Source organism: Psammomys obesus, unplaced genomic scaffold (assembly GCF_907164565.1).
Source record: "Psammomys obesus unplaced genomic scaffold, mPsaObe1.curated_primary_1811, whole genome shotgun sequence".
Taxonomy (NCBI): Eukaryota; Metazoa; Chordata; class Mammalia; order Rodentia; family Muridae; genus Psammomys; species Psammomys obesus.
The window spans coordinates 371,604-393,057 of record NW_026585523.1 but is presented as its reverse complement, the minus strand read 5'-3'; the positions used below and the strand labels follow the sequence as shown (position 1 = coordinate 393,057).

The 21,454-nt window shown below is 40.2% G+C and overlaps 1 protein-coding gene and 1 pseudogene across 1 annotated transcript in view; both read left to right on the top strand.

Annotated features, from left to right (window-relative positions):
* The window catches only part of Pkhd1 (PKHD1 ciliary IPT domain containing fibrocystin/polyductin), a gene marked incomplete at its 5' end in the record, with an annotated part of 436,563 nt that overhangs the window by 362,830 nt on the left and 52,279 nt on the right, over positions 1-21,454 (top strand). The window lies entirely within an intron of this gene.
* On the top strand, positions 7,662-8,726 carry LOC129675676 (60S acidic ribosomal protein P0-like; annotated as a pseudogene).

Genomic DNA, 21,454 nt, shown 5'->3' with positions numbered 1-21,454 from the left:
ATATGTAAGAAGCCTAGAAGGTGTCAAAAATGATGACTTTTACATCCTGATTGTGAGAACGATTTTATAAATCTACACATTTGTTGAACTCAATAGGCCTGGGTGGTGAATGGGGAAAAAAAGAAAAAGCAACATGTAACACCTTTTTAAAATGGACGGAAAATCCCTCAACACATAATATTTAGAAAATTGTGTAAGTATCTGAGATCTAAAGTCAGTCGCATATGCTCGGGTGTGTAAATGAAAATTACAGCCTTTGGAATAGAAACTATGGTATAGTTCTCTGAGAGATGATAAAGTAGAAAATTCAGTTAGTGTATCACTTTCAAAACCACAAAATTGTCATTATCAACATGGAAACTTACCTGTAATGACTCAAAAAGCTGGATGGTGTGATCTTGGCTGAACCCATCATTTTTTTTCCAGTTGTGCATGCCCTCCCCCAGCACTTTTTCTGCCATTAATTAACATAACAGCATTTGAAAGAAAGAAAAGATTAGGGACTGGTTATTAGCAAAAGTGCTGCTTAGGGACAAGCTTGTGGGTACAGCCGGGCAGCACTGAAGGTTTTCTCACAGCTGAGCCTTCTCCCCACTCAGTCTGGAGTCCGGTGGAAACTACATATTTATAAAACGATTGATGATTGTGCTGTTTGAGAACCACGGGAATTTCCACCCTAGATCACATCATTAGTTGGCAGCGTTTTAACATCTCACTTGTGGCTTGGGTAATTACCGGGTGATGGGTGCATTTGAGGGGGATTTAGCTCTTCCCCATAAAACATCACACCCGTGTCCAGTGTTTCCCTAATGCTGATTGTGGTCAAGCTGTGCACGGAAATCCCTGAGAGAAGATGCTCAGCGGAGAGCAGCGAGGTTACTCTACCTCTTCAAATGCTCTTCTGCCTTTAGTGCTTTGACAGTATAGATTGGGGTCCAACCGACAGGGAGCGTACTGATACACTAATCCTAACAATCAACGGTTTTGTTTTCCCACGCTATAATGATGCTATGAGATCACAATCTCATCAAATGTCACAGACTTTGTACATTTAAAAATTCCTGTGCTTTGATTTTTTTTTCCTTTGACAATTTCATTTATCTAATGAATTTTAGCCATTTTTACATCCCTGTCTGCCTCTCATCTCCACATCCTCTGGCAGAAATTGTTCTACCTAACAGACCCCCGTCTACTGTCACATCTTTGTGTGTGTGTGTCGGGGGGGCTCACTGTGTTTAGTTGACTGCCAATAATTATCCAAGATGGTGTGGGGTCCCATGGGTTCCTCCCACATCCATAATAAAATGTTGGCAGGCCCAGTCTTGTACAGATAACCACAGCTGAAGCAAGCTTGTAAGTGCAATAGACATGTGCTTCATAAAAAGCAAATCAACTTCATCACTCTTGTAATATAGCTATAGAAACCTGAATAATGGTCTCATGACCAAGTATTCCTAAATAATCAATAACTAATAAGTACATAGACAGTATTCTGTGTAAATGTTATATTGATATAGTAGAGTAATAGTGTATAACACGAATCCCTTCCAAATGCATGTTTTTTGTTTGTTTGTTTAATTTAAACCCACTGACTCTAATTGGTGCTGTTTGTACAGGGATGGTATAAGACCATCGGCTGGAGCCTGCACAGCCTCTCAGAAGCTAACTCTTATGAAAACTGACTCTCACTCCCCTAGCAGCCATCATTTGTCAATAATTCCTTCCCCGAGGGTCAGATGATCCCACTCCCTTCCATATTTGAATCTTGTCTGGCTTGACCTTGCACAAGTTTCACGCAGGCAGTCATAACTGCCATGGGTTCATGTGTACAGCAAATCTTTAATGTCTAGCAAATACGGTTTTGCTTTAGTTGTCCATGGTCTCTTGTTCTGAAAGTCTTTCTGTCCCCTCCTCCATCATGACCCTTGAGCTTCAGAAGGAAGGGATATAAAATGAATGCTTAAGGACCGCTGTGCCATAGAAGCAGTAATGCTAGGTTATAGACTGAATAATCTTTCTACTGCAGTGATTTCCCAATAACTTTCCTTTCACCAGGGCATTTGGCAATATCTGTACATATTCTTGGTTACCACACTTGGCCTTGGTTATATTTACTGGAAGTTAGTTGGCAGAGGTCAGAGTTGTTTCTAAATATCCTACTGTGCCTACTACTGCTCCTTACAGAAAGAAGTTACTCAGGCCACTAGGTCACCGGTAAGGTCAGTGGAGAAAGCCCCTTTTTACAATGAGGAGAGTGTTTTCAACACTGTGCAAAGGGCAAAACAGGTCAGCGCAGAACATAAATTACTGTATTTTTAGCAGGCACTTCACAGTTCAGACTCAGGGCATGAGGAGAATGTATTTATTACCGTAATCAAGCAAATTGCAAAGACATGTTAATGTAACACAAATTTCAAGGCATTCGTGACAATGATTTCACAGCATGTTAGATTAGGCACACATGCAAAGTAGCTCATTAAGCAAAATATTACAAGTATCATTTTTAAGCAGTGAGACTGAATGCTGCTTTCCCTTCTTCTCCATGACAGTATATTTTTAAAGATAGTTCATCATATTTTCTCATTCTCCCATCACCAAACACTTGCGATCTTTCTGAGACTCAGGTGGGTTCTCTTCCTCCTCTTACCCTCCAGGAGTCCTTTTACTGGTGTTTGGCTTCCAGTCTGTCCTGTCTTTAACTGGTTGATCATTACATGTGGAGGATTTTGGAGTCGCTTTCTCCCTAAATTCTGAATCTTTAAAAATGAAATCTTAACACTCAGATAATAAATGGAATGAAAGATTTCTGCCTGGGAGAAAATGATGTTGTAGCCGGTGATGGGGGATAGCTACAAGAAGAATTGTTGGGAGTGCCTCAGTGCTTGATAGTGGACCAGAAACATGTGGCCCTTTCTGGATTTTCAGGTTGCTCTTGCTCATTGGCCCTCATGACTTTCTGAGAACTAAACTCTTAGAAGAGTCAGCTCTGTTTCTATTTGTCCAGAGGAGATGTGAGGCATTTAACGACTGCAGGAGAGCTACCTCTCTCTGGACTTTTTGGACTTCTCTGTCAGATCCTATAAGGTGAAGTGCCTTCAAAGTGGCCTTCCCAGCACTAGAGGCACACAGAGGAGGGAGGACTCCATTCTCAAAATCACAGCAGGCCCTGGAATCCAGTGCTTGCTATTCCCTTTAAACCCACAAAGATTTTTCTTCAAAGAATCAAGTATCTGTAGTTGGAAGCTGGGAATGCATCTTATGACACCTTTTCATCCCAATTCAAATCAAGGCAACAAATTCTGGCTTCTAGGAGGGAGAATAGTTTATTTCCAGGTCTGAAGTGGGAGAAGAACAAAAGGACCATCACAAATAGTTTTTTTCTTCACTCTGAGCTTGTGCTATTTGTCGTTTGCTCTTTACACGTGGTGATACACAGGCATAAAACAGTAAAACAAGAGAAGAAACTAAAACCTTCATGCTAGAATTTAGTATAGCGAAGAATTTGGCTCACCTCTCATCTCTCAAGATGGTGCAACTCATTATGCTTTCCAGAAGTACTCACAGTGTTCATATTAGTATTCTTTTAAACCAATGACTTGAAGCTACTGCTGTCAATCAGTCTTCACTTTGTGAACCTGTGAAGGAGTTGTGTTCCAGATGTCAAGGGTATCACTTGTAAACCTGAGGTGCATCGAATACTGCTGCTAGCTTAGTCATTGCTAAAATGCATGCTAGGAACAGATGAGTGGATGAAAGCCATGTCTTCACAATTCAGTGTGTTTATGGACTTTAAGATTTCTCATTTCCCTCACCTTCACTTCTTTCTTCTTCCCCTCCTTCCCTTCTCCTCCTACTGTACCAGCCCTTTCTCTTAGTCCCCCTCTTCCTCCCTTGGAAAAAAAATATCTGTACATTCCAGAAATCACAGTATTCAATCCTTGTAGAGAAAGGTTATAGGGTTTAGTTTAAGGTTGCATTATGAAGACAAGTTAAAAGCTTTAATTTATATTTGAGAATAACAAGATATGAAAGGATTTTCATTGAAATCCTTTGTTCATTAGATAATGTTTATTTAGCAAGATCAGAGTTTTTAATAAGATTAAACTGTGGGTTTTATTGAAAAGATCTAAGAAGTAAGGTCTCTGTTCCTTAAATCCTGCTGATTTAAAGAAATATGGCTAAATACTTTAAGTCCAGTTTTATTCAGCTTTGTCTGCTTTCCATTGGTTATGATAGAATTAGAACCTTAAATCTTATTCTTTCATTCCTCAGTTTCTTGTTTTAGAATGTTGGCAAGATTTCTTGCTTGGGCATGCTGTTATTTAAAGGACCCAATGGAATTTCTCTCCTGTAGACAGTGCTTCTGTGGGAAGCCACAGTTTTCTTGCTACTGGGGATCCTCCAAGCATTTCAGTGAAAGTGTCGCCATTCAGGCGAGGTAAAAATTGGTAGAACAGATTACCTGCTCTGCCCAGGAAAGTTCAGAGTTTTGCCTCAATCTATCTTCCTTATAATCATGCTCCTCAAGTTATGTTAAGTTCAATAAATTGGTCACTCTGGATCTAGAAGATAGTGAGGAAAGAGTGGTAATGATCACAAGTCATTCCTTTGTTTTAGCTATTGTGTTATGGTGATGTGGCTTATTAGAATCACCAGTAAAAGTTGAATATGGGATAAATCAGAATGTGGTAGGATTTATGTTTGGAGTTAATGAAGAAAAGATTGCTATGAAGCAAAAATCCAAAAGAAAGCAGAAGGAAAAAAAAAGTAGCAATGGGCCTAATAATTACTGGGATAAAGGCAGGTGGAATGGCAAAGGAGAGTGTGCACATTCCACAGGAGTTCATTATTCTAAAAACACAACACGCTGGGATACAGAGTTAATAAAATGTAACTGATAAGAAAAATAAAAATAAAAAAAAAAGAAAGACTATCATGAGAACTGGGGGATTAGAAACAATACCATTTTACTACACAGACAACACAATGGAAAAATATCCAAAAATTTGTGTTTACAGTCATGTTTATAGATTGTATTTTGTTACTTACATGATTACCCTAGTTCATATAATATTCTTAAATAATAACAGCTGTGTATAAAAAAAAAACCACAATAAAGCATTTATAAAGGAAAGAATATAGCATAGCAAATAGAGACGTGGCTTTTAAAATCAAAATGCTTGGAGTTTACTTTCTTTAAGACACTTAAAAATGAAATAGAAGCTTACACGCTGTAGATCTCGTTTCCCACCTCAATGAAGTGGGAGTGACTGTAGAACCTATGCCATGAAGTCATTGCAAGAGTTAAGTGAGTCAATGCCTACAGAGCACTTAGAACAGGGGTTATCACTCAGCACTTGTTAGAGATTAGTATCATTTGTACTATTATTTCCCTGGCCAGTTTGCTGCCATCTGTGACTCAAATGAAGCTGAACATACTACCTCTAGACATAATGTTGTGAACTGAACAATTCTTTAACTAGATGGCCTGGATGGATTCCTATCTTATTTGTTTCTCTAATTCCTCAACTTCTCTTTAATCTATCACTGTATCTTTATATAGGGAGAGAAATATCAGGGATGTTTTCAGTTTATTGTGATGGCTAGATTTGATATAAGCTTTGTAAACCATATCCCACACACCCAGACACGTAAGCTGTGGTGAAGGAAAGTTGGGAGTTGTTCTAAAAGAATTTCTATATAAACCTGCATGTTTTTAAGAGATCAAGAAGACAGTTACTTGCTGGGTCCTTTAAATCTAACCCTTCAGAAATAGAAATTAATGAAATATGTGGTTCATCTTGAGTCACTGAGGGATTACAGGTGTGTGTGAGGTACTTTTATTGAGAAAAGCAGATGACAATTCAGTTAGCATGGATCTGTCATTCAGTATACATGGTGTCTTTTTGTCTGTTACTCTCGCTCCTCTCTCTCTCTCTCTCTCTCTCTCTCTTCTCTTCTCTTCTCTCACTCTGTGTGTGTGTCTGTTTTACAGAGAGAGAGAGGGAGAGAGAGAATGAGAATCTCAAAGAATACCTTCTGACTTGATTGGATAAGGTCTGAAAACAACAGAGACCACAATGGCTGAGAGAGAGAAAAGTGGGATAAAAATGAATGAGTGGTGCAGAAGAGAGGCTTCTCATCACATTAGTGAGAACAGTGTTGGAAAGGTGTGATGGATGCAAAAATCTAAATTTCAGTGAATTATGACATGTAAAAGATAAGGCCAACTCCATGATAAAAATTACAGTGTGAAAAAAAGCAGCAGAAAGTGGGTTTTTCTGAAGGATAGGAGATTCTGTAGTAAGAGTCTGAAGAGTAAAGAGGGTAATTCAGAAGGGAGGAGCCACTGAGTTAGGAGCAGGAGAGTTTGAATACCAGGCTGAGGTCACCAAGGTTAAAAAAAAATGAGGGATAAACAATTGGAGGTTTGGTTAAAGAAGCAAATATCCTAGGTTAAGATGCCATAAACTGGAGATCATGAGAAATGAAAAGGCCTGGGATTTGCCATTATACTAAAACTAGCTGAGGCATTTCTAAGTGATAAATCCACAGTAAATGATAAAAGAATTTATTCTTTGATGATGGTAGGTCTGAATCCCTGAAAGCAATCACAGCTTTTTCAAATCCTAAACATACTGTTTAACAGTGCTGAGTTTTGGCAAAAGTGTGAGCTGTTTGAATGGGGCCTCTTGATATCTATATCATTCTATGTTCACAAAACCATAGCATCATAAACTGGAAGTAGTCAATGCTTTAGGAAAGTCAAAATCACTACAGTATAACATACTGAAGACTGTGCTTAGAAATTAATAAACTTGTTATTTTGACACACTTAATCAAATAAATTTATAGTGTCAAATCCTGGCAGCTTACTGTGACCAATGGTATGTGCATTAGAAACAAAATATAATCCACATGACATGTGACTTTAAAAGGTCACATTGCCTAACACCAGGTCTTGCTTAAGTCTAGTTAATTAGTGGTAAGTTTTGTTTAATCCAAGTGGATGGACCTTGCGGCATTACTATTTGTGGAATATATTTTGAAAATCCACTTGCTTTCTATGTCCTATTTTAGAATGCTTTATGAATTCATGCAGTTTGAATACGAAAACAATTTTGAACACACCTTGGATATTGTAGCATCAGATTTTTAACTGACTAACTCATTCATGAATCTGTCCAGTCTGTGAGAACATTGCTTTTCTAGCTTACGCACAGAGCATCCTGTCATGACAAGAACGTTAGCTAAAGATGTTAGGAGAAACATTTTAAGTTAATGCATTCTATTTTTTATGAGAAGTAAATAAACTATGCAAAAGTGGGTTTATTACTTTAGGCCAAACAATACTTGCCTTTCACAGATGTTGTGAAAGGCAACTGATGATAAGTGAAACAGTGCCAAAGTACCAGGGGTGATGGCTCGCTATACTTTCAGATCCTGACTTGTCATGGAAGTTGAATGCAAGTGCCTGTGGTTATTTAACTACTGTGCTGTAGTCTTACCACCTAAAAAGTAGGAATAAAAGTTATTATCTTTCCCAACTTTGCTAACATATAAATCATACAGTATATAAGTCACCACAAAAGGATTTCCATTAACATTTTATACCAAGGCTCAAAAAATTTACAGTATTAAAAATTCCTGCTCTTGCCAGGCATCCTCAGTGGAGTGACATCGTCTTTAAACCCTGCGTGGCAATCCCTGATGCACCGCCGTGATGCCCAGGGAAGACAGGGCGACCTGGAAGTCTAACTACTTCCTTTAGATCATCCAACGTTTGGATGATTACCCAAAATGCTTCATTGTGGGAGCAGACAATGTGGACTCCAAGCAGATGCAGCAGATCCGCATGTCCCTCCGCGGGAAGGCCGTGGTGCTGATGGGCAAGAACACCCTGATGCACAAGGCCATAAGGGGCCACGGGAGAACAACCCAGCTCTGGAGAAACTGTTGTCCCACATACGGGGAATGCGGGCTTTGTGTTCACCAAGGAGGACCTCACCGACATCAGGGACATGCTGCTGGCTGATAAGGTACCGGCTGCTGCTCAAGCTGGTAATCGCCCCGAGTGAGGTCACTGTGCCAGCTCAGAACACTGGTCTTGGACCTGAGAAGACCTCGTTCTTCCAGGCTTTGGGCATCACCACTAAAATCTCCAGAGGCACCATTGAAATTCTGAGCGATGTGCAGCTGATCAAAACTGGAGACAAAGTGGGAGCCAGTGAGACCAGACTGCTGAACATGTTGAACATCTCCTCCTTCTCCTTCGGGCTGATCATCCAGCAGGTGTTTGACAATGGCAGCATCTATAACCCGGAAGTGCTTGACGTCACAGAGCAGACTGCACACTCGCTTCCTAGAGGGTGTCCACAATGTTGTCAGCGTTTGTCTGCAAATTGGTTACCTGACTGTTGCCTCAGTGGCACACTCTATCATCAATGGGTACAAGCGGGTCCTGGTTTTGTCTGTGGAGACCGACTACACCTTCCACTTGCTGAGAAGGTCCAGGCCTTCTTGGCTGATCCATCTGCATTTGCGACTGTGTCCCCTGTGGCCGCGGCCACCACCGCTGCTCCTGCTGCCACTGCAGCCCCAGCCAAGGCCGAAGCCAAGGACGAAGCCAAGGACGAGTTGGAGGAATCAGATGAGGATATGGGATTTGGTCTCTTTGGTTAAATCACCTCCCAAAGCAACCAGATGAACTAGCTTATTTTAGAAAACATGGGAATAAAGGCTTACTTAAAAGTTAAAAAAAAAATTCCTGAAGATGTTATATGTATATATGAATGTGTGCATATGTGAGTATGCTAGGTTGTATTTTTTTTCACACATCCTCCAACCGTGTGTATATTGTGTGTAAATGCCCTTGGGTGGCAGAAGAGGGCGTTGGGTCTCCTGGAGCAGGAGTTGCAGGATGGATGTGAACTGCCCTGGGTGGGTACTGGGCACTGAACTCTGTAAGATCAGACAACATCGGATGCTGAGCTATCTCTCCAGCCCCTGGCTTCTGATTATCATTGGAATCTTTTTTCTCCGGTTTTCACCTTTGTATTATCTTGCTTTAGAAAATTAAATTCACACACACACACAATTCAGTGATGCTCTTTTCTCGTGTTTAGTTCATTAGTTTCTGTTGGTGGCAAACGAAGGCCTGGAAAACGTATCCATTACCACACATGAGGAAAATTTATCTACAGAGGGCTACAACATAAGTTTATCTTCAACTCTCTGTTGTTGTCTGTGGGTAAGGCAGAACTTTCAAGTTAATAATAGTAATAATAATAAAGGATGTGCTGCCTCTCTTCATTTTAACTCATATTTTCTCTGGGTATTCTTTATGTATGGTACCTCTTGTTATAGGGTACAGAAATCCAAAAGCTTGGTAAAAGATGCCTACCATAATGGAACTCAACTTATAGAAGGGAAGAAGGTAAATAACACACACCAGAAACAAGTGAGCTGTCTAGTTTGTTTGAAAGTTATAACTGCTATGGCCCAAAAGAAAAATACGCAGAGTAACTTGGAAGGCCACAAAGCTGTGAGAAGACAAACAGCATGGGGTCTTAGTGGGGCAAGTAAGAGCAGGGGTAGAAATGAGCCATGTGAACACCTGGAACAGAGAAAATCTGCCTTGGCTGAGGCCCCGAATGGGGTGTGAGCCTGAAGCATTTGAAGATCAGCCAAGGGGTGAGAAGAGTGCACCAAGCAGAAGGACTCAGAGGAGAAAGGATTTAAAAAAAAAAAATGAGGACAGAGGTAGAGTGCCCAGTTCTTTGCAAGGTTTTGGCATGTTAAAAAAAAATCAGATCTAATTTCTTGGACTTTTATAGGAGAAGGGCTTTTGCAAGGAAATATGAGTCAGTGGTTCCCAAGGCTTCTCTGCTTGACTTAATATGGTGCCATGATGTATTCAGGAGAGGTGAGTTCATGTGCTGTTGGCCAAATGTGCCGTCCATGCACGGCTGCATTTCATTTTAGAATAAGTTATTGGTGAATTCTGTCAGCTAGTGATCAGTACAAAAAAGACTATGAGAAATATCGTCTTTGAAGTCTAGCAACTACCTGATGTGGGCTGAGTGAATGCAACCTGAGGTAAAGCACTCCATATAAGTGCTACTCAACAGGACATTTGTACAGGAAGAGTAGATTTGTTTGACAGTAAATGTTGCTGGAGCTCTACCATAGATGCTGCTGCTGCTGTTGCTGCTGCTGCTGCTGCTGCTGTGTGTGTGTGTGTGTGTGTGTGTGCTTGCATGCATGATATCACACGGAAAGTCTTGTGCATACTCAACAAGTACTGTACCATTGAACTACATTCTCAGTCTATTGGTTGGTTGCTTTGTCAACATGACAGAATTTGGAATCATTTGGGGAAAGGGAGTGTTAGCTGAGAAATTGCCTCTACCAGTTGGCCTATGGGCAAGTCTATGATAGATGTGATAGGGCCCATCCTACGTTGTGTCCTGAACTGCTTGTCCTGGAGTATATAAGAATGAAAACTGAGCAATCCTTGAGGGAAAAAAAAACACCAAGCAGTGTTCTTCCATGGCCTTGCTTCTGTTCCTTCCTTCATGTTTCTGTTTTGAGTTCTTTCCCTGACTTCCCATCATGATGGACTGTGACAGGAAAGTCTAAGTGAAACAAACCCTTTCTTCTCCAAGTTGCTTTTGGTCATGGTGTTTATCTCAGTAATATAAAGAAAACTAGAAATGGTCCTAATATCTTAAATAATAATTTTAGTTCCCAATATGATTTGTTAGCAATAATAGAGAACATATAATCTGTATATTATTTCATAGAGAAGTAAAACTAAGTTCCTAGTAGCTGGATAACAACGGCCTGCCTGAACTGAAAGCCACTTTGCTGCAGTAATTGCATGTGCACCGCTACCCTTTCATTCGCCATATTCACCTTCATCATGTTCTTTCCGTGTTTGATGGTGGCCTGGTAATGGTTTCTCAGCCAGTGGCATGGAAAGACGTGAGTCCTTGGTAACAAGATGAACAAGGTTGCTTTGGAAAAATAAAAAAGAGAGTGAAGTACCGGGAACCGTTGATTGGTTTCCTGATTTGTAGGTCGCTGGATACTTCTAGAAGAGGAGGTAAGAAAAGTAAGGGATGGAGAAACAGTAGGAGACAAGAACAAATATTTTCTCCTTCCATAGGACTTGTAAAAACTTATTTTCTTTGCTCCGTTCCATGATATGAGAACAAGTAGGCTCTTAATGATATTAACAATGAGAAAATTAAAATAAATAAAAGGAACTACTTTACACATTGTATAATCAGGGAGGTCAGGTAGGCAGATGCTGAGGAGGAAAAGAAGAGAGAAAAATCGGGTTAGTTTTATGACAATCAGAATGTTGTAATTATGCCATTAGCTAAGAATAATGAGTCTGAAACTGTGGGATATAAAATGATCTTACCTTAGAGTACAGAAAAAAATTCTGCTACTCTTACCCCTAACAAATTGAATGGCACCAGTGACTTGGCCAGATGCATGACAGGTTCTAGCGCCCTCCCAGGGGGTGACTTTTATTAACAGAGCAAACATGCGGAGAACAGCAGGCTGACTTTATCAGAAGAATGCTGCATTTGGGGTGGAGGGGGGCGGGCGGCAGCCTTGAATCTCAGCAAAAAGAATTCTTTGGTTGAGGGAATAAATAATCCCCATTGAAGGATGTGGTCCAATTCTGCTTTTGACCCAGTGTGTGACTTTCTCTTAACATAGTATTCATATAACTAATTGACTTAGTCGTATACAAAGGGTAGAAATGGACACGGGGAAGGTTCTATGGAGACACATGAGCTTGCCTTTAGGAGTGGTTATGAACATGTTCTTGCCTTTTTGCCAAACTGCTTTAACGTTCAAACCAGCTGCCTAAGGCTTCTAACTTTATTTTGGTATGAAGGATTCTGCTTTAGTACTTATATCCTGGATCTGAGTCCTTAATAGTCCCTAGGGCTCGCAAATTAGTTTTGAGCTGGCCGCCAAGTGGGGAATGCCTAGGAGGGCAAAGCTCATCAGTAGTCAGTTTAAATAAACTCATAAGAGTATAGGGCAAGGGCAGGAATCCTCCGTTATCCGTCCTCCCAAGACTCCTTAAGTCTATATGTAGCTCTGGTAAGAAAGTCAAAGTATCTGGCTTTTCATTGTAATGCGGCTTCCTTCTAACTACGTGTGCCCTAGCATTATTTATTCATGACCTTTCTATATGTATCCACCTTAAACCTTTTACCTCATTTATTCACATTGTCAGAGCTATCAATTCCCCGTGTTTCCATTGTTTGACAAGCAAAGGACTTTTAAATCAGCATCTCAGCCTGAATAAGACTGACCAGCTCTTAGATGCCACCCAGTAGGTGTGACACTCAGAGATCTGGGATGCTGCTTGCATCTGGCTTTCACATCCTCGAGATTTTCAAATTCAGGTTTCTCATTTGGTAAAAGGAAGCAATGATACCTTACCTCTTGTATTGCAGTGATGACAAAACAAAATAGAAAGTATATCTGGATGATTTGCACATCAGTCAGCACATTGTAGATGCTCAAGAAGTCTTGATGTTCCTTCCAGTACATAAGTCGTGGGACATTGGCCCTGTAGGCATCAGAAGGAGATATGCCAAGGTTAGTGAGACTGATGCCTGCACTCCAGTGTCCCAGGAGCTGAATAGTTCCTGAAGAGAAGGCAATTTCTTTATTTTTAGAAACATGACTGTAAGCTTCCTAAGGGCAAGCATTCTGTATCCTGTTATAGTTTATAAACATGTTATGCCCAAAGTTTGGTACTCTATCAGAATAATGATAAATATCCGATCAGGAGTGAACAGCCTGTGCTTACATATCAGAACTAAACAATGGAGGGAGACCAATTAACATTATTCCAGGCACTCACCCTGCTGCTCAGAGTTTATAAAACTTTTAAATGGGATACTTGATCCCAGGTGACTTGATTTCCTATTTCTACACCAGGTTTTATTCAAATTTGTAGTCATTACCTTGAAATATCCTTGTAGGCAGAGCTTTACCACATTTCACTCATACGTGGCTGACTACAACTAAAAGTTTGCTTAATAAAATATCCCTTTTCATGTGGAGTCTCAGGGCTGTAGTTGTGGTCAGACTGCCTTCTCTAGACACATTTTGAATACTTGTTGCAGCGTCAGCCCCTACCTTGTTTCAGAGTTTATTGAAAACTTTGATGAGAAATAAGATTTCTCTCTCTCTTTTGCATGGGTATGTGTACGTATACGTGCTTGCGCATGTTCAGATACGTGTGTGGGCACATACATGTGCACTATGCACATATGTACACTTGCATGTAGGGACCCAAGGCTGATATTACAGAGGCTTCCTCAGTTGCTCTGGATCTTATTCATTAAGACTGGTTCTCTCCGTTGAACTCCATGTTCAATGATATAGTGAATTTAGCTAGCCGGTTTGCCTGAGGGATTCTCTTTCTCTGCCTTCTGAAATTACAGGTGGGCCGCCATGCTCAGCTGGCTTTATGTGGGTGCTAGGGATTTGATATACACCAATAATGTCTCAGCAAACCAGGCTCTGTTGCTCAGAATTGAATTCCACGTGGTCTTCAGCATTCATGTATCTTGCTCAGTGATGAGGCCTCAGCCTCCAGGAGTAACTGTGAAAGGATAAGAATGCGGTGAGGTAGCTTTGGTGGTCTGTGCCAAAGTGTGCCCTTGAGGAACTACATCTCACAACAGATCTGGTACAAGAGATTGACTATGGGGAGGGGAGAGGAGTAGGGACACGGGGAAGAGATAGAGGCAAACATGTAGACGGGCCGACTGACACATGGAGAGAAAAAGAATAGGAAAGAGATATACAAAGAAGGCAGACACCGAGACACATAAGGGCAGAGAGAGAAAGAGAGAGAGATAGATCTGGGGTGGCCAGGAGCCCTTTTGTCCATGGCCCACATGTGGTACATTTGGTGGCCACAGGTGATGACACAATAAGCTTTACCCTGAGAGCAAGCAGGTGGGACTGTCTGCATTCTAACAAACTGAAACGGAGGATGAAGTGGTGGCCATGTAGCTGGAATCTTGTATACTGAAATTCAGGTTTTAAGAAGCAGGCCAGCTGACTAGTCTAACTGCCTAAGAACTATCTGGTCAACCTCATTGTGTTCCTCATTTCAGTCACCCAACTCCCATTTCTCATCTTCAGATGCTCAGTTGACTGACAATCCTTTCAGTCCAACCCATCGTATATGTCTCCTGGATCTCAGTGTGTTTATTTTATATATTTTTCCTCTATTAGGTAAATGCCAAGATGTATACCTTCACATCTATAATAAAGAAACTGAAATGAATTGTAGCCTGTCAATTCTCAAATATCACAAAGAGTAGGAAGAAATTAGATTGGAATTCATACTTCAAATGCATGCCTGTTTATCAGACCAAAGCGCTTTCCTTGGCAAGATTGTCTCTGGCTGTGACCTCTGCAGCTGATTCCAGGCACACAGAGTTTGACACACATCGCTCTGGGTTTCCAAAGACCAGCAGAGGCAGCCTGATAGCTCAGCTTGCCCATCTGTGAAGTTGAAAGGCCATTGTGGGTTTCTTCAAAGAAACAAACCAACTCCTTTTACTTCCAAAAGTGAAAGATCTGTATATTTAAAAAATGAGAAAGTACACCAGCCATATGCACGGTTCATCCACTTTAAAGCTGTTATTGCTCAAACATAAGAACTCATTATAAAAGATTTTAGCATGCCAACCCCAGGCTTATAGACATATCTTTCTCTAATTATGACAGGAACTATTTGGAAGTTCCTTCTGTATAAAAAAGAAGACACATTTGTAGAGGAGCCTAGAAAGTTTCTTTCTATTGTGCTTTTGCAGAGAAGCTTGTCCCTGACAGTAGATGAAGCAGATGCTGGGTGGCTGCTCTAAAGAAAGTTTGTGCCTGTTGAAGGAAATGTCCTAGGCCTAAGATGTTTCGAGAATCCACACACATACTGACAGTCTCCTTGTTTTTTTATACCTTTTCTTGAATCAGGATGCAGTGAGTATTTTCAGAGAAAATGATATATCTGAACTTAACAGATGGACATGGTGCTTGCATCCAAGGAGGCCAGGCCAGGATGAATATCAACATACACATTTCAGGACCTCGAATAGCAAAGGTGTATTTTTGGCTTGTACTTCTGGTTAACATATGCTTGGCATGGACTCAGGCGGAGATTAACTTCTATCTTATACTTAAGACGGTTACTGTCTCAGAAACAAACTTAGAACTCAGAACAAGCACTGGCAAACACTTAATGCCAAGCATCATGTACCAAATATTTCAATGCTCTGGACCACAAGGTTTCTTTTGAAATGATTCAGTTGTGCTGTTAAGGTACAAAGCAGCCGCAGACAAGACACTGGCAAATGAGTGTGGCTTTGTTCAGAGAAATGTCCTTTATAACATTAGCCAATGAGCCAGATCTGTTCTGTAGCCTGTGGTTTGCCAACTCCTTCAATTAAATTATATGGCCCCAAAGGAACATTCATTCCCTCTGCTCTATGGTTAAGGACTAATTAATGACTCCGTCTACCCTTAAGAAGAGACGTCCAAGCCTCTTACTTCCTAAAGCACAAGCAGACTCATATGTGTTCTCACAGGTGCCTAGAAAATACTGAAATAGCTTGAGCAGTTATTTTCACAAATCCACGACGCTTGGTTGAGGATACTGGTCTTGTAAAGTTTCTGTCACTTTATATTTTCCCTTTAACTGAGAAAAACAGACTTTACAAGGTGACAGTGTACATTGGTAATTAAAAGGCAGCAGCCGTGGCTGGCCAGTCAACGAGGGTGCTAGTCAACCTGTGTTTATTCCGTGTTGGTGGCCCTCTGGCCAACGTATCTGAAGTCATTCATAAATCTTCACAAGTAGGAACCCTAAGGTGAGTCAGCAAAAGTGTTCAGAAGCAGATCTTGGGAAAAGATTTGGACACAGCCAATGGGGCATTTGTCAGATGACATTCTGCAACAGAATGCGCCTTGAAAAAGTCACATTCTCATAGACCAACTCCTAGTTGTAGCGGTTCTGTCTATATAAGAGAGCAGTGATAAGCTAGGCCTTTCAGTTGATTAGGTCATAAATGGGGTCGTACTTAAGCCCATTTTACCTAGATGGATGCCATTTACATCCCAATTCAGAAACAGGGAGTTTCACACTGCATATTTGTTTTGTATCGTTTATGTTTGTAATTTTATGAAGCCACAGGGTTCATTACTTTCTGTTAGCTCTTTGCAGCTTTATTGGCATTGCTTTAAGAAGAAAACTTTAATAGTCCATTTATTTTTATGCAGTCCAATCCATTACCATTTCTGACTTTTCTCCACAGTTTGACTCAATGTGATAGAATCATAAAGGATTAGATCTGCCTGGTGATTAAAATGAAGACACTAAAATCTATTGTACAGGTAGTAGAGACTCTATAAATGGGAATACCTACTTGCTTAGGTTACAGGTGTACTCCATAACATCCAACTTAATCAGTGATTTTCGTTTATGTTCACTATTAAGGGAATTCCGTAGACAATGATTAATTCACTATTGCAAAGTTTACCACCATAGCAGAGTATTCCATAAAAACAGTTTGGGGGTCTATGTGCTATCTGTAGTCTGAATAAATTTTCAGTGAATTTAATAGCCATTGGCTTAACTAAAGCTACTGTTAGGATTTTCTCCAGGAAGTCTCGACTTTATTTCCAAAATGTTTCTGACAGTATTAAGTTGTCGCACAAAAAGGTTGGTATTTGCAAAGGAGTCACACTTTCAGGTTTGTCTGTTTGGCCTAACATTAATAGATATTATATGTTGGTTACATTTCTGAATTAAAAAAAAAGATTTTTAATTGTTATAGTCACAGTATTAGCTCTATCTCTGCTGTGTTTTAGTGTGCTCTGTTGCATTTTAATGCTCATTTTGGTATTTAACTTCTGTTGTAATGGTATGGGGGGGATTAAGGGGTGCTCAGGTCAGGGTCATTGGGACTCTGCTTATCTGAGGAGATTCATGTGCCTGAAACAGTGGGTCAGTTATCCTAAGCATGTGTGGCCCCTGCCTCTCCCCTCCTGTGTGAGCCTGGTGGTCCTTCCACTTCTCCACTCTGCACCAAACAGCAGCTTATCCTAAAAGCAAGCACACGTGGCTGCCCAGTCTTATGGCACTATGAGCTAAAGAAACCTTTTATTTAGAAAGCACTGCTCTGCGGTGTTATTATACATAACCCACAGCAACGAAAACCAGACTGGGATCACACCACACAATTAAACTTCATACTTAAAAAGGAGGAAAGTGGCTGGGCTTGGTGGAGCACACCTGTAATCCCAGGAGGCAGAGGCAGGCAGATCTCTGTGAGTTAGAGGCCAGCTTGGTCTACAGAGTGAGTCCAGAACAGCCAAAGCTGCACAGAGAAATCCTGTCTCAAGAAACATAAAACAAACAAACAAAACAACAACAACAAAGAGGAACCTGAGGTACCCTGAGGGCGGTTCACTTGAGTGTGGTTACAGAGAAGGCAAGTAGCTGACTCCGGACTTGAACACAGCAGCTTGCTCTTTGGGATAAAGTGGAATCGCTGTGCTGTGCCATCCATCTCAGCAAGGAGATACCACATGGGATGGTGCAGATATGCAAGACCTTTCAGGCCACTGCCTAGAACTGAGAAGCTAGGCTATTATTATCTTTACTGAAATTGACTTGCATTCATCAAATATAGCAAAACTCATATTACTAGGCCTATGGATACAGGGAGAAGTCTACCTTTTTAAAAAGCAACTGTTGGGTGGCCGTGATGTTTAGTTTTTGATTGTTCTTGAATAAAGACACAACTAACAAAAAAAAAAAAAAAAAAAAAAAGGAAGGAGCCACTCGGAGGCTTTGATTTACAATCACAGGTAACAAGTGAGCTGTATCATGATAGCCACCTCCAGTTCTTTTGATGCCAATGACCGTGTGTGGCTTTTCTGCCACAGCTGGCTTAGAAACCTTTGGTTGTACCTATAGCCCCATACTTGACAGTCTGGATTTGCACCTAAGATACACACATACCATTCAAAGGCTCTGCATCCCTAGCCTAGATTTTTCTGTCACAATAAGAGGAGGGAATTTATCTCTTGTGAGTAAGTCACAGGCACGGAGATGCTGGGATAGTTTCTCCAGCAGGGCGAGTTGGCAAAAATAGTCCCAGCAGATTTCAAGTTAATTTGACTAATTCTTTCACCACTTGTCAAATGAAACTACTTTTGTTTAGGTAACAAAACAAGCTGTTTCCTCTGCCATTTCTCCAGTGGGTAGTATAGGCACTTCTGGCGAACACACATTCCCGCTAACTGTTATGATGTTTGCTGTCAAATTCATTTATTTATACAACTGCTGTAAAAAGCCTGAGGCCCATAAGCAGCCATGAAAGATTTCAGAGTCATGGTGTGGGGTCAGGAGAGGGGGAAAAAAAAGTCTCCACTGGTTATGAGAAAGGAACTGACACAGGAAATGGTCACATATGGCGCAGATTTATTGTGTCCGGGGCTTCCCATTCAAATCTCATTATAGCCACAGCTCTAAGCAGGCCACAGCACTGTCCCATTCATTTCAGTTTTGGCACCCAACAGAATTACTGTGGCTGCTTCAAAACAGGGTCTGGTGAGGTGATAACTTTATCATTCTGAGGAAAGAGTGTGCCAGGAGTTGCACTTGTAAAGAATGATGTCGACTGCCCCTCTCTTTAAGCTAAGCTATGAGCACTGCTTTGTTTAAGGCGGGCAGACAAGGCTTGCTAGTGAAAAAAAAAGGGGGGGATGAGAGAAGAGATGTGATGAGGTGGAGGGTGGAACAAAAGGAATAAATGGAGAATGGATGAAAATGAAAATTATCCTGGATTTTCTTCAGTGTTGAAGAGTAGATGTTCTGCTTAATCTCCCATGCGCAAACATTTCTAGGGTATGTATGGGTATTTCCCTCATTTACATTTTTCTAAAATTATACATTATTAGGTCAATGTTTTAGTGATTCTTTTCACCTATAACTTGTCTCTTTCACCTCCACATGGGAACGAATAGTTTCAACACTTATCACAAGGTAGTTTGTGGAGAGAGAAAAACTAAAAGGGGATTATGAAGTTTTAACCATGGCTCCTTTGCAGCTTTGGAGAAGGCAACAGCATGTATTTCCTGACAGGTGTCCAATTTGTAGTCGGAACATACATTAGCTCACTTAGAAGAGTGTATCAGCCCATGCGTTGTGTGCAGTTGCTAATCCCTTTACGTGTGAGAAAACTGAGTCAAAGGGAGGCAGAGAAGCATGTCACAGCTTCAAAGTGGAAGAAGCAGGATGCCATCAGCGCTAAACCTGATCTTTCAGCAAGCTTACTTCCTGAGTCTGCATTTGCCTGGGATGTTTTCAATGTAGTATTCAAATAATACATTTCATAATTGAGACCATATCCATTGATGTTTGTAGGTGAAATTTTATTCCCCAAATTCTTCCACAAAAGTACTAAGCCACTTATTATTTCAAGTAGTATGTAAATAAGGAAATTTTAACGGAGTAATGAAACATAGAATAAAGTAGGTCCTGGATTTTATTTGAATGTTCTTCTATCAATAAAGGTACTAAAAAATTAAAATTGGGGGATTCAGAAGAAAGAGCTGATGGATCCGTATGTTCCTTCCTGCCTTCTTACCCTTTTACTATCATTCCATCACTTACTTTACTTTTTGTCATTATCTTTCTTAAAATCACATTCTTATTAAAGATAAAAATTTCTCTGAAACACCAGCCAAAATAATATGATGAAGGCAGAAATTCTTCCAAGCAAGCTTGTTTTGTGTATCTGCAGGTACCTCATGGTTGTCTGCTTCTCCACAATTACTTTGGAAAGGTGTACCCATTGGAAATAAGTACAAGTACACAAACATGGGCAAAAATGCTCATGAGAGTGTGAGAGATGTGATGAGCAGCTCTTGACATCTCCAGCTCCTTGCACAGCCACAGTGCTGCATTGTCCTCACCCAGCAGCTTCTGGCTTCCATGATTATCTTCACCTTAGGATTGTCTTCTGACTTGCATGTCTCATGTCCTGCCACCATTAAAAGCCACAATACTACACCTGTCACTGGCAGTTAGAGTGGTCTTCCTTGTTGAAAATGCTGTCAAAGTCTACTGTTCATCTATGTGACACTTGTTAGCTAACTGTGAAAGCCAATCTGGAAATGCCTTTTCCTTTGAGATCCCAGGGCTAAGCACTGAGTACTCAGGGTACTTTTTCAATCTAATGACACCATTTCTCAATTTTTACACTGATAAACATTTTGCATCTAATAAGTAATCCTTAGATTACTTATAAAAATTGTTCTGTGCATCAACAAATGAGCAAATACCTGCATTCCCTTTATAAAAACAATGATTGACATATTTACGATCACTCAACAGACCTTAAAATCCCGAGTTTAAAATTTACATTAGCATACTTATATTTCGCTTAGATAGTGGGTATACTACATGTAAGAACACTCTCAACTTGTCTTTAACAAATAATTTCAACACATGTTCATTACTTTCAAAATTTTTTAAGAAGTAATTTTAGTTAGCAGTTCTCCAATTTGAAACCCAAAATCCTTCTGTTCGTTGTATCTGAAATAAGCACAACATATTTTTAATAATCATTTAAAATATCTCTGTTTTTTTTTCCCCCTTTCGGTATTGAGAAGCACAGCTTTGCGATTTTCAAGTTTCCCTGCCCATAGCCTGAGGATCTGAAACAACGTACATAAATGGGGAGACACTCAACGTGTCCTTGCTTATTGGGCCTGCGCCCATTTATATTTGTTAAATAGAAAATAATGAGGTATAAATGTTATTTGGCAGAAGGGAATTATAAATTATTTATTTTCATTTCTTGAAAACAAGTAAGTGATTATATATTTTGTTTATGTCAAAAAATCTCCTATAGTTTACACTGCTTTGTGAAATATTTCACAGGGTGGAAAAAAACAATAGTGTTGAGGAAAATGGTGGCATTAACCTCCAGGAAACAATCATTAATGTTGATATATTTCGTTCTATTTTAAACACATAAATTTTCTCTTTTGTTGAAATGGGAAGATGGAAGGATTCTATGTGCCTTTGAGTCACAGCATTCATTTTAGAAGTACTTTTTCCCCCTTACCTTCTGATCCATTTTTCTAAATAAAAGATAGAAGTTATTTCTTATTTTTTTTCATTTTCTGTTAATTTTTTTTTCTCTAGCAAAGATGACCCCTTTGGCATATTTTCTTTTCAAACGTGAAATGAGGTGGAAAATCCTCATTTCACGACAGGAAGGACAAATATTGACACAAAGTTAATATTTGTTAGAACCCTGGAAGCAACCTGAGTACAAACACACACACACACACACACACACACACACACACACACACACACACA